This window comes from Melanostigma gelatinosum, assembly GCF_949748355.1.
Source record: "Melanostigma gelatinosum genome assembly, chromosome: 19".
Taxonomy (NCBI): domain Eukaryota; kingdom Metazoa; phylum Chordata; class Actinopteri; order Perciformes; family Zoarcidae; genus Melanostigma; species Melanostigma gelatinosum.
The window spans coordinates 3,850,749-3,861,442 of record NC_136652.1 but is presented as its reverse complement, the minus strand read 5'-3'; positions in this window follow the sequence as shown (position 1 = coordinate 3,861,442).

Here is a 10,694-nt window from a genome sequence, read left to right as displayed (position 1 = left end):
CGAACGATACAATACGAACGATACGAACGATACGATATAATACGAACAATACAATACGAACGATACGATATCATACGAACGATACAATACGAACGATACGATATAATACGAACGATACAATACGAACGATACGATATAATACGAATGATACGATACGAACGATACGATATAATACGAATGATACGATTAATACAAACAATACGAACGATACAAACGATACGAACGATACGAAACAAACAATGCAATACGAACGATACAATACGAACGATACAATACGAACGATACAATACGAACGATACAATACGAACGATATGATATAATACGAACGATACAATATGAACGATACGATATCATACGAACAATACGATACGAACGATACAATATAATACGAACGATACAATACGAACGATACGATATAATACAAACGATACGATACGAACGATACGATATATGAACGATACAATATAATACGAATGATACGATTTAATACAAACAATACGAACGATACGAACGATACGAACAATACAAACGATACGATACGAACGATACGAAACAAACAATGCAATACGAAGAATATGATATGAAGCAAATGACACAATGCTATGCAACACCAAGCGATGCCACGGGATGGGATGCGATATGATATGATAGGAACGATACAAACTATATGATACAATACTAACAATATAATGTAATGCGAAAACAACTTTTTGTCAGTCTACACTGAAATTCATTTTGAATCCTTGGGCAGTTCCGTTCAAGAAATTGAACGACTACCACCATTTGCACTAATATCCCAAATCCATTGTCCATTGTCATGGTTGTTCTTCAATATATTTTGATATTTATAATGTTAAATGTTCATGCTTAGTGTCTCTGTTCCACTTTGTTGTCTTTATTGTCCTTGATTTTATATTTTGACCTTCCATCTCCATTTATGAGCACAACACATAAAGCACAAAGAAGTTCACTCACTGTTTGGTAAGCAGAGCAACAGTGCAAATGTCAGAACAGAATGTGGCTCTGCCAAAATCTAGCTGTTATTTTGAGTTCAGACCAATTGTTGTCCCAGGAGTACCAGCCTCAAAATGAAAGTTCAAACGAGGGCCAGTTACACTGAAAATGCATCTAAATGGCCAAAATAAGCTGAGCACAGATAATGAAGACAACTTAGTTTCAAACAAGGTTTTTTTTCCCATGGGAGAGCAACATAACGACAAAGCATTCACTGCAAGATGTGGGCAATCGCCGCGGACACATGGTAAACATTATTCAGCAAGTGGAATGCTCATAAATAGAGAAATTGTGCAAATGTGTTGTTTTTATTCATGTATTTTCACCATGTGTGTCGTGGTGTTGGACTTCTGGTTTAGCTTCAGGATTAAAACTTTGCAGATGGAGACTGGACCGGTGGACTCTTCTCCCTCCTCTCTTCCTTCCCTCTCTGTCTGTCTGTGTCTCTCGTGCGAAACCTCTCCGTCTAGCCTCCGCCGTCAGATACTGTGAGAGAATGACTTTTATAGCTCAGTAACAGAGCACCAAAATTAAACAAATCTTGTTAAGGTTATTTTACTGAATATAAAAGCGGTGTTGCTGAAGTTAAGCAGTGGTTTCTACTTTTACTGGGCTGTCTCTGCAGGATTTACAGAACTGTCTGGTGTTGCATTGTGTGTACATCTATATGTATGTGAATGAGCGTGCATATGTGTGTGTGTGTGTGTGTGTGTGTGGCAAAGGCCCCGGTGCTTAAACCTCTGCGGTTCCTAATTCATTCTACCTCACATCCCCATAAACATCCTGCTGCAACTCCCTGGTGGTTTGTTTATGAGCTCAGCCTCTTCAAACAAAGCCCACACAGGAGGTTGGTTTTCATCTCGTATGGCAAAAGGCATCACATCATCCACACTGTGTGCCATCACTGGCAGCAATTAAGTAGCTTGCAAAGTGCCGTAAAATAAAACGAATAAAAACACATCAGCAATCATCAAAATACAAAAAAAGGGTTTTCTCTGTCAAATATGACGGATTATTGCTTTAATAGAGGCATGTGGCACTTAGAGTAAATTGGTGGCTGAAACCCAGCATCTATTCTCAGTTCCTCGAATAACCCCCTGCTTTCTCTTATGCAGGGACAATATGAGACAATGATGTGATTTGTGGAGCGGCGTGCTGCACATTGAAGGCCTATCTTCTACTGTATAAACATTCAATGAACACAGTTCAGCTTTAAAAAGCTTCGGAGACAAAACCAGCTTGAAACATCTTCATCCTCTCAAGGGATAACACCGTCCTCGTCCTCACAAACACTGTGCTAAAGCAGGGTCACTTAGACTGACATCCATGACGATAAGGGGGGGGGGGGGGGGTAATGACCACAATGATAGAGAAATCGTTTTCCCTGCGCCCCGCCCGACATCACTGGGACATCAGTTGTTTCAACAGTGCAGAAGGAAGAGCAGAGGCCCAGGTCTGAGTATTTATTTCGAGATGTGATAGTGACGAGACTTTATCTTGAGAAAATAAATGCAAGCGTGCCTGTGTTAGTGTTGGAGGACCAGATTCTACAAGTTCTTAAAGGTAAAGTACAATAATGGATCTTTCCTTGAATTAGGGGTTTGTAGGGTATAAAAAACTAAATTTAAAATGTTGAAGCTGTTCTGATCAAAACATTTATAACAACATTCAGTCAGATGATGTGTAATGTGACAGTTGTAGCAAACCATCAGCCGACGCTGGACTTCCCTTCGGCTTTGCAGGTCTTTTTTAGTATCTTTCAGCTCATCGAGGGGCATGCAAGAACCACTCATGAAAAGATGCTAAGCTAAGATTCTTAAAGGGCCAGTGTGTGGGATTTGGCGGTATCTAGCAGTGAGGTTGCACACATTGCAACCAATGGAACTATACAGCGTGTGGGAGAGCTGAAAACACTAATGTGCCATGTGTTTGGTTTGTCCGCTCTGGGTTACTGTAGAAACATGCAGTGCAACATGGAGGACTTCCTCAAGAGGACCCGCTCCACAAGTAGATATAAATGGCTCATTCTAAGCTAAAGAAAACACAACTGTTATTATCAGTTGATTATACACTATAGAACACATACTTAATCTAATATTTAACTTCTGCTGATATATCTCCCAAAATACGACACACTGGCTCTTTAAATGACTCGTACGAGTGACTGAAGATACTTTTTGACATTCATATTCTTGTACTTTTCTCGCTGGTACAAACAAAATATACGGTTGGTCCACATCTGTCGTCTGAGTCGTGAACAGGGTGCAAAAAACACGAATGAGACTTAAGAATCATAATGCCTTAATCTGAATGAATTTGGAGTTAAAAAACTGAAACGAAACAAAACGAATTGCATAAACGTTTGAAGAAGCAATCCAAAATGAATATTCTGTTCACCATTATGACCATCATCATTTTGGCTCGCCAATTTTCAGAGTTTTTTTTAGATTCCGTTTAATCCTTTTTTGGCGTATTTTGGCACAGAAACATTGAGTTCAGTAAGATAATTCTCCCTCTGCCAGCTGCCTCAGGGTCCTAATGCAGGTCTCAGCAGTGTCATTCTCTGCTGCAGCCGACAGTGTGACAACTACTACTGAAGGCTTTTATATTCTCTCATGCAACATCTCTGTGACTGTTACGCCCCCTCGTCTCATATTAGTTTGCTTTATGAAGATGTTTTTAAGGTATAACTCCCCGTTGAAGTGTTTCCCCTTCTTTTTGTCTGTCACAGTACAGCACTGCACTGATGACACGTTGTTGGCAGCTACACTATTTATACTGTTTGACACGGCTCGATTCTTTTGTTTTTCTCTGCTGATTCACAACAGCAGCACTTGAAGCTCTGCCATGTGAAAAAAGCCTCACAAAACAAAAGTAAGAGGGATTTAGGAAAATAAAATATTGTTCTTGAATGAGGCTTGTAACTGTCCTGTTTTTGTTCACTTTCATAGCTCTTATTGCAGATGTTTCCATCTACAGCAGCCAGCTGTTTTTCGTAATAAATAAAAAAGAAGCTTCGAATAAGCCACTGTACACGGACACCTGTTCAGCAACAAACAGCAGACAAAGCTAGCGGCTAGCTGGCACACAGTGAAACATTTACTCTGTGTTGATATTACTCAAACTGCAATGACCAGAAGCCGAGTGGGAAATACTGTTGATGCCAAGCCTTCAAGTTGTAGTTCTGAGTCAGAGACGTTGGGGACTGCTGACAGATACAATGTATCCCATTAGGTGGAGAGAGGTTTGGAGGTGAAAAATGGCTGCAAAGCCACCACCACTGGTAATCAGTCTGCAGTCCAATATTTAAACAAAAACAATTAATTTCGTTAATGCAATAGAAACTACAGACTGTTTGTATCTGCTTTCACTTAAAGGGCCAGTGTGTAGCATTTAGGGGGGTATATTGGCAGAAATGGGGTATTATAATAATAAGTATGTGATCTTAAGTGTATGATCTGGAAAAAGAATGGTGTTTCCGTTACCTTATTGTGAGCCGTTTATATCGACATACGGAGCGGCTCCTCTTCACGGAGACAGCCGCCATGTTTCTACAGTAGCCCTGAATGGAAAAATCGCTGGCTCTAGATGGGCCATTCACGCTTTATCGTGTCGGTTCCGTGGTTCCTCTCCATGCTTGGCACACAGGAGAAGTTTCAGCTGGTTGTAGTATGCAACCTCCCCGATAGATGGTGCCAAATCCGACACACTGGACCTTTAACAATCTGCTCCAAATACACAACACAGCTAAAGTAAGGCTAAAGGCTACAGGCTAGCAGTGTGGTTGGGAATAACGCATGAACATTTTGGGGAAAATTTCCTATTCCTCTCATTCTCCCTAAATTGTGTGAATGCGGCATTGGCAGCTCAAAAGCCATACGTTTCTCTCGGGAGCTGATGGAAACCAAAACAGAACAAAAATAGGATTTACATTCATCAAGTCAGCTGAGAAACTATTCCGAACGAATGCTAATGTTGCTCCATGTCTGCTCTATAATGTAAAAAGTCAACTGTTTGCTAATAGATTCGTCATTTGTCAACTTTATAAGGTGATGATATGTGAATGTGGTGTTGCAAAGCCCCAAAGTGGCCAAACAGGCCGACACATTTTAACATTCTGTGTCGAGGCCTTGCTATGCTTTGAAAAGTCCCAAATATCTATCAGCCAAAGACGACACGTTGTAAGAATAGTTGTTGTTTTTGTAAATGGTGGAAATCTGATTTCGCAGGGAAAGTCACACATTTTATTGTTACCAGAAAAGTGTTTAAGTGTTTAAGTGTTACCAGAAAATGTCTGACCACTGCAGCTGACGTCAGCAGGATTAAAGTAATGGAACACAGCATTCATCATCCCTGATAGTGCCGTAACACCAAGATCAGGGTCCAGGAACACAGCTCAGCTTATGGATGTAAGTCATGCGAACCATTCTCCTCCATGACTCTGTACCATCAATTATTCCCGTCACAGCACAGAGGCCAATCAGCAGACCTCTAGAGCAGAGGTCTTCAACAGGGGGTCCGCGGCCCCCAGGGGGTCCACGGAGGTACTGCAGGGGGTCTGCGAAATTTTTGGTTGATTAGAAAATAAAAATAAATAAATAAATAAAAAAATGATCTCAACATGAATCTGTCCATTATTTTAATAGTTCAGTATTGTATGAAAGATAACAGGTATCTTTATGCATGGCAGTGGTACTAATAGGCCATCAGTCATTTTTCGTTTCCACGTTTAAAATTAAAACATCAGTTTGAATATCTTGTGTGCATGATGATCATGCAATTGACAGACAATGTTGATGTTGGCATTGGTATCAGTTGACAAGGTGTGTTTATGTATGGCAGTGGCACGGCCTCCCTACTCACTGTAGCTTACACATGTTTAAAATAAAAACATGAATATATGAACCTGTGTATTATTTGAATAGCTTATTATTGAATGCACAATAAAGAGGTATGTTTATACACGATCCTAGGCCCATTTAATATAGAACACAATTGTATACAATATATATCGTCGGGGGTCCCTGCTCCATCTCTCTATCAGTTTGGGGGTCTTTGGCCTGAAAAACATTGAAGACCTCTGCTCTAGAGTTTAAGTTTCCAATAACGTTGGTGAATGAACTTGTGTCCTGTGAGGGAGGGTCACTGCCAGATTGATTATATTTACATTGCCCTTTTTTAGGGGGGAATGTGAACGCGCTATTCCTAATTATTTCCTGTCCGACTGCAACTTTTGACTTTTGACTTTGACAACTTTTTGAGTGACTTTACTCTTTGTTTTTCTCTGTGTGACAAGAAGCTGGCTTTAAAGTGAAGTCACTTTTAGCTGGAGGACCATAAAAGAGTCAAGATATGGGTCAGATACAGTGGTGTGTGTGTAACATCTGGAAAAGACATGAAGGTACTTTGTGTGATAAGAGCCTGGGTTTGTTTAGGACTACTGTATGTTTGCTGCACACACACACTACAGTGTGACTCATGAACGTACGCCGTCTTGTCAGTGCATGTGGCCCGGCCATCTGAAGCCTCAGCAGGATAAAATCAGTCAGCGGGTCCAGAGCTTGACAGGGCTACGCTCCAAAGACACCTCCCCCGAGGATCAAGTCTTTTCTGTGCAGCGGAGCATATACACACCTGCGGAGGCATTTTAAAGGTTCCTTCAAAGTGCGAAATAACAACTGGGGGTCTCCCATAATAGTCAAAGCAAACAAAACACGCTGGCCCACGCAAATGTGAAATGCAGGCCAAGCCCCGAAGAATGTCAGCATGGCAGCCGCAAAGCATCAGAAACATGCGGCGGTCAGACACCACACACATACAAAGGGTAGATAAAGGCTGCAGAGGAAGCGGTGGGAGCAGATAAAAAAAGGAACGGGGCACAATGGGAACAATGGAAAGGGCTCATAATTCAAGTTTTTCACACAAGTCAGACGGATACAATCACTGTTTCGAGGAATGGTGATGTGAATATGTTACCGCAACAGAAAGCCCTGTTGTTTGTTTTGTTGTGTATGGTCTAATCCTGCCTATTTATAATGGCAGAAAAACAGCCCCCCCCCCCAGGAATGTTAATCTTCCCAAGGGCTTTGGTCAAGAGTCCAGTGGCCCAGCCATCGAACGCCACACAGCTGACAGGGTCGACCCAAGTACATCCCAATCTGAGTTGGCTCCTTGAGGAAGATCCAATCACTTCAAAGCCACAGGAAAAGAAAGAAATGCAGCCCAGTTGCATTTTTTAGAGGCAGCCTCATAGTGTGACCACAGAAACCGACGAAAAGCCAGAGATTCCAGTGAAATGAAGCGAACTGGGAGGAAGAAAAGCAGAAGAGACTCATCAGCGGGTTTCACCCTGCAGCACCTTCAGTCGAGAAATACAAGTTAACAGCACATGAAGTGAAAGAAACAGCCCGACACACTGTCAAATAGTACAGAGCTCCCATTGGACATGGGCTCTTAGGTATCTTCAACATAAATGTTATCCTGTGTTAGGGACTAGAGGAGGGTCCAGCTGTGGACCCTGAGAGAAAGAGGATCAAAAAAGCAGATTTTTAAGCTGTTGCATGGCTCCTTAAAAAAAATGGATGGGCTGTTATGAAATTTGGTTCCCACATTCGTTTTCACTTCAGGATGAATTGTAATAACTTAGGTGCTCTCAGGAATGGCGACGGCCAAAAACCAGGATGGCGACATCCACAATGCTGAGCTGGAGGCTTCCAAACCACAGTCCACAAACCAGTGGGTGACGTCACGATGACTACGTCCACTTCTTATGTACAGTATCTGCTAAACATCAGCAGGTTAGCATTGTGACTAATAGCATGTTATCCAGCCCGTACTCATTCCCAGGAAGTCAAATACCAACGCTTTGTCAGACCCCTCAGCATCTAATACCGACGCACAAGGTCCCCGATAGAGTCTGGATGGGAAGCCAAACACAGGACTTTCAACTGGAAGACCGGTGTCCATGTCCCAAAGTGTGGTTGGGTTATTTTGAAGTGTCTTATGTATTTATGTGCTGTTGTTTATGTTTCTCATGATGTTTTTCCCAAGCAAAGATCAAAATAAATCATTGACTTTGGGACGAGAGGACTCATTTGGGTTTTAGGACTCAATCCTGCAGCAGAGCGGCACATGGAACAATGTGGCATTTAAATAATTCAGACAACAGGTTTTTACTGTACATTTCTTCAGTTCAACCTTCGTTTCCTTCATGTGTGAGCGACCATGCAGGCAGTCTTAAGAGCGAGAACCTTCCTCTTTCATGGTAAAGGGAATTTGAAAATAGCTCCAAAGAGTCCTCCACACGCACACTGTCAGCAGCCTCCGGGATGATGGAATATGTTGCACAGCACACAGTGTGTTTGCAATGTGCTGCAGATAAGCTGGCGACACCTTCCTAAATGACACACAGCCGCATAACGCTGTCATATTTCCAACCGGCAGTAATTCATGCATCTGAGTCAGGAAATGTTACAGATACATCTTGGCGAGCGTTGGCTTCATGGGGAAGGAAGTCGTTTAGGGAAGGAATTTGGCTGAGATGTAACAGGGTGTGACCGTGTCTGCGAGTATCTCTCCAGATGAATTGCCGTTTTAAAAATTATAGTAGACAAAACGGGGGATGGGAGTCATAATTTGTGAGTTTGTGCAAGATGAACGCCACCCTTCTTCACCCCCCCCCGTTAGAGCTCCTCTTATGTCTGGTTTGTGTCATGCATCACGTGGTTTGTGAGGCCTCTCATTTATTCTCGGCCTTATCACGTCTGCCGCTGCCTGGCCAGCATCTCACACCAGCCACAGCGCATTTGAAAGGTACAGTATCCAAATATGCAACTACGGTGAATGAGCCATCAGTAGAGTGGGCCTCCCATCACCAAACAGAGGTCACCACTTCCCAATCTGCTTGTTATGCGCCAGCTTTTTATTTGGCAAGCGTTTATAATGCATTGTTTTGCACCGACCCCCCCAAAAAAGTCAGAGGTCAGTGTGCTTGGAATCCACTTTATGTGTCCGCCAGATACTTTGACTCTTTTAACTGTCAGCTAGATTTATAATGGTGCAGCTAAAGTGCATCAAAACCAAAGGCAAACATAGCAGTCATGGAACAAAATGTGCCACAGTTTGACAGCTGCGTCTTCATTCAACATCCAATTCATGTGATTCATGTCTTAGGTTGGTATAGCAGACCGATACTCGCATTAGATCCATCATGCATGAAGAGGTGGTGGCTGTATGTTTCCTGTAACGGTCTCATGCTCCCATCCTCAGGGCGCCTGGCTATGCTCTCTTGGTGGAGAGTCTGTGACAGAGCAGCTGGGAGAGCTGATCTCATTAGTGGGCCGACGGGAGGACTGCTGAGCTGGGCATTCCTCCGTGGCAGCAGCGGAGGAGATGTACAGCTTTCATTGAGTAAAAAAATGTAGAAATAAACTGGGGCAACAGAAGAAGCGAAAGAGAAAGTAAGCAGCAGTGTTCAAGGCTCTGAGAACATGAATTACCAAATGGAAAAGAAAGAGAAACCCAACAGGATGACATGGAATTTAGCTTTGTGTCTCTGAACCGCTGCTATTTTTAACTTTTTGGCATGTACGCTAAATTTGGATTCAGATAATAACAGGAAAAGAGGTAGAAGGTGGGGGAAAAAAGCATCAATCACACCTCGAGAACAGCCTCCTTATCCAGCGGATAAGGACTTGCTACTATGTTCTGTGTGTGTGTGTGTGTGTGTGTGTGTGTGTGTGTGTGTGTGTGTGTGTGTGTGTGTGTGTGTGTGTGTGTGTGTGTGTGTGTGTGTGTGTGTGTGTCAGATATCATCCTCTTCTCAGATCGGTATCTGTCGTTGGGATCAAAAGGGAGACAGGGCAGACAGGCTGATTGCGTTAAGATCGACAGTAATTGTGAAGGAGGAGGACAGTAAAGCATCACGATGAATGTCATTGAGCTGCTGCTCAACACATTCACTGAAAGAGATTTATTCTCTTTGCTGAATTATTTACCAATACACCAACACCAACACCAACATTACATGCCGAGACTAAAAGTTCATTCTTGACATCGGGAACGATACAAAACGATGCCACCACAAGGTCCACTTTGCTGTGGACTGTGGGGGGATTGTACCGTTTAGAAGATTTTTCCATATGTTGCAGCATTTTATGCTCATCCATGTTGCTGTAGATCGAGTTGAGATTGACACTTATTGTCAGTCGCGTTGGATAAAAGCGTCTGCTAAATGACTGTAATGTACTGTAACGTAATGATGCAATTCATGATCTTAAAAACAGCAAATGACAAAAACAATCAAGTTTGGACTTTTTCTTCAACATTTAAAGTCAGACTGTAACTTTCTAAAGAAAGGAAAAAAGAGGAAAAATGTAATTCTTAAGCAAAAAAATGCAATTGTGGATTCAATACATTCAGGGGTGTTGCTGTTACACCTCTATGTGGTATGACCAGTGGCTGTTGTTTACTAATGTTAGCCGACTGGAACAGACTTGACTCAGGATTCGAAAATGTTAGGAAATAAAGAATAGATTTAATTTAGCCAATTGTAGCCTTCAAACGGGGTTGTGTCAACCATGTTCACTGGAAGAGCCCCCCCCCCCCCCTCGTGATATTCAACACCTCATAAGTGGGAATCTTCTGAAGTTCAGAGTTCACAAGTTGTGAACAATGTTGGT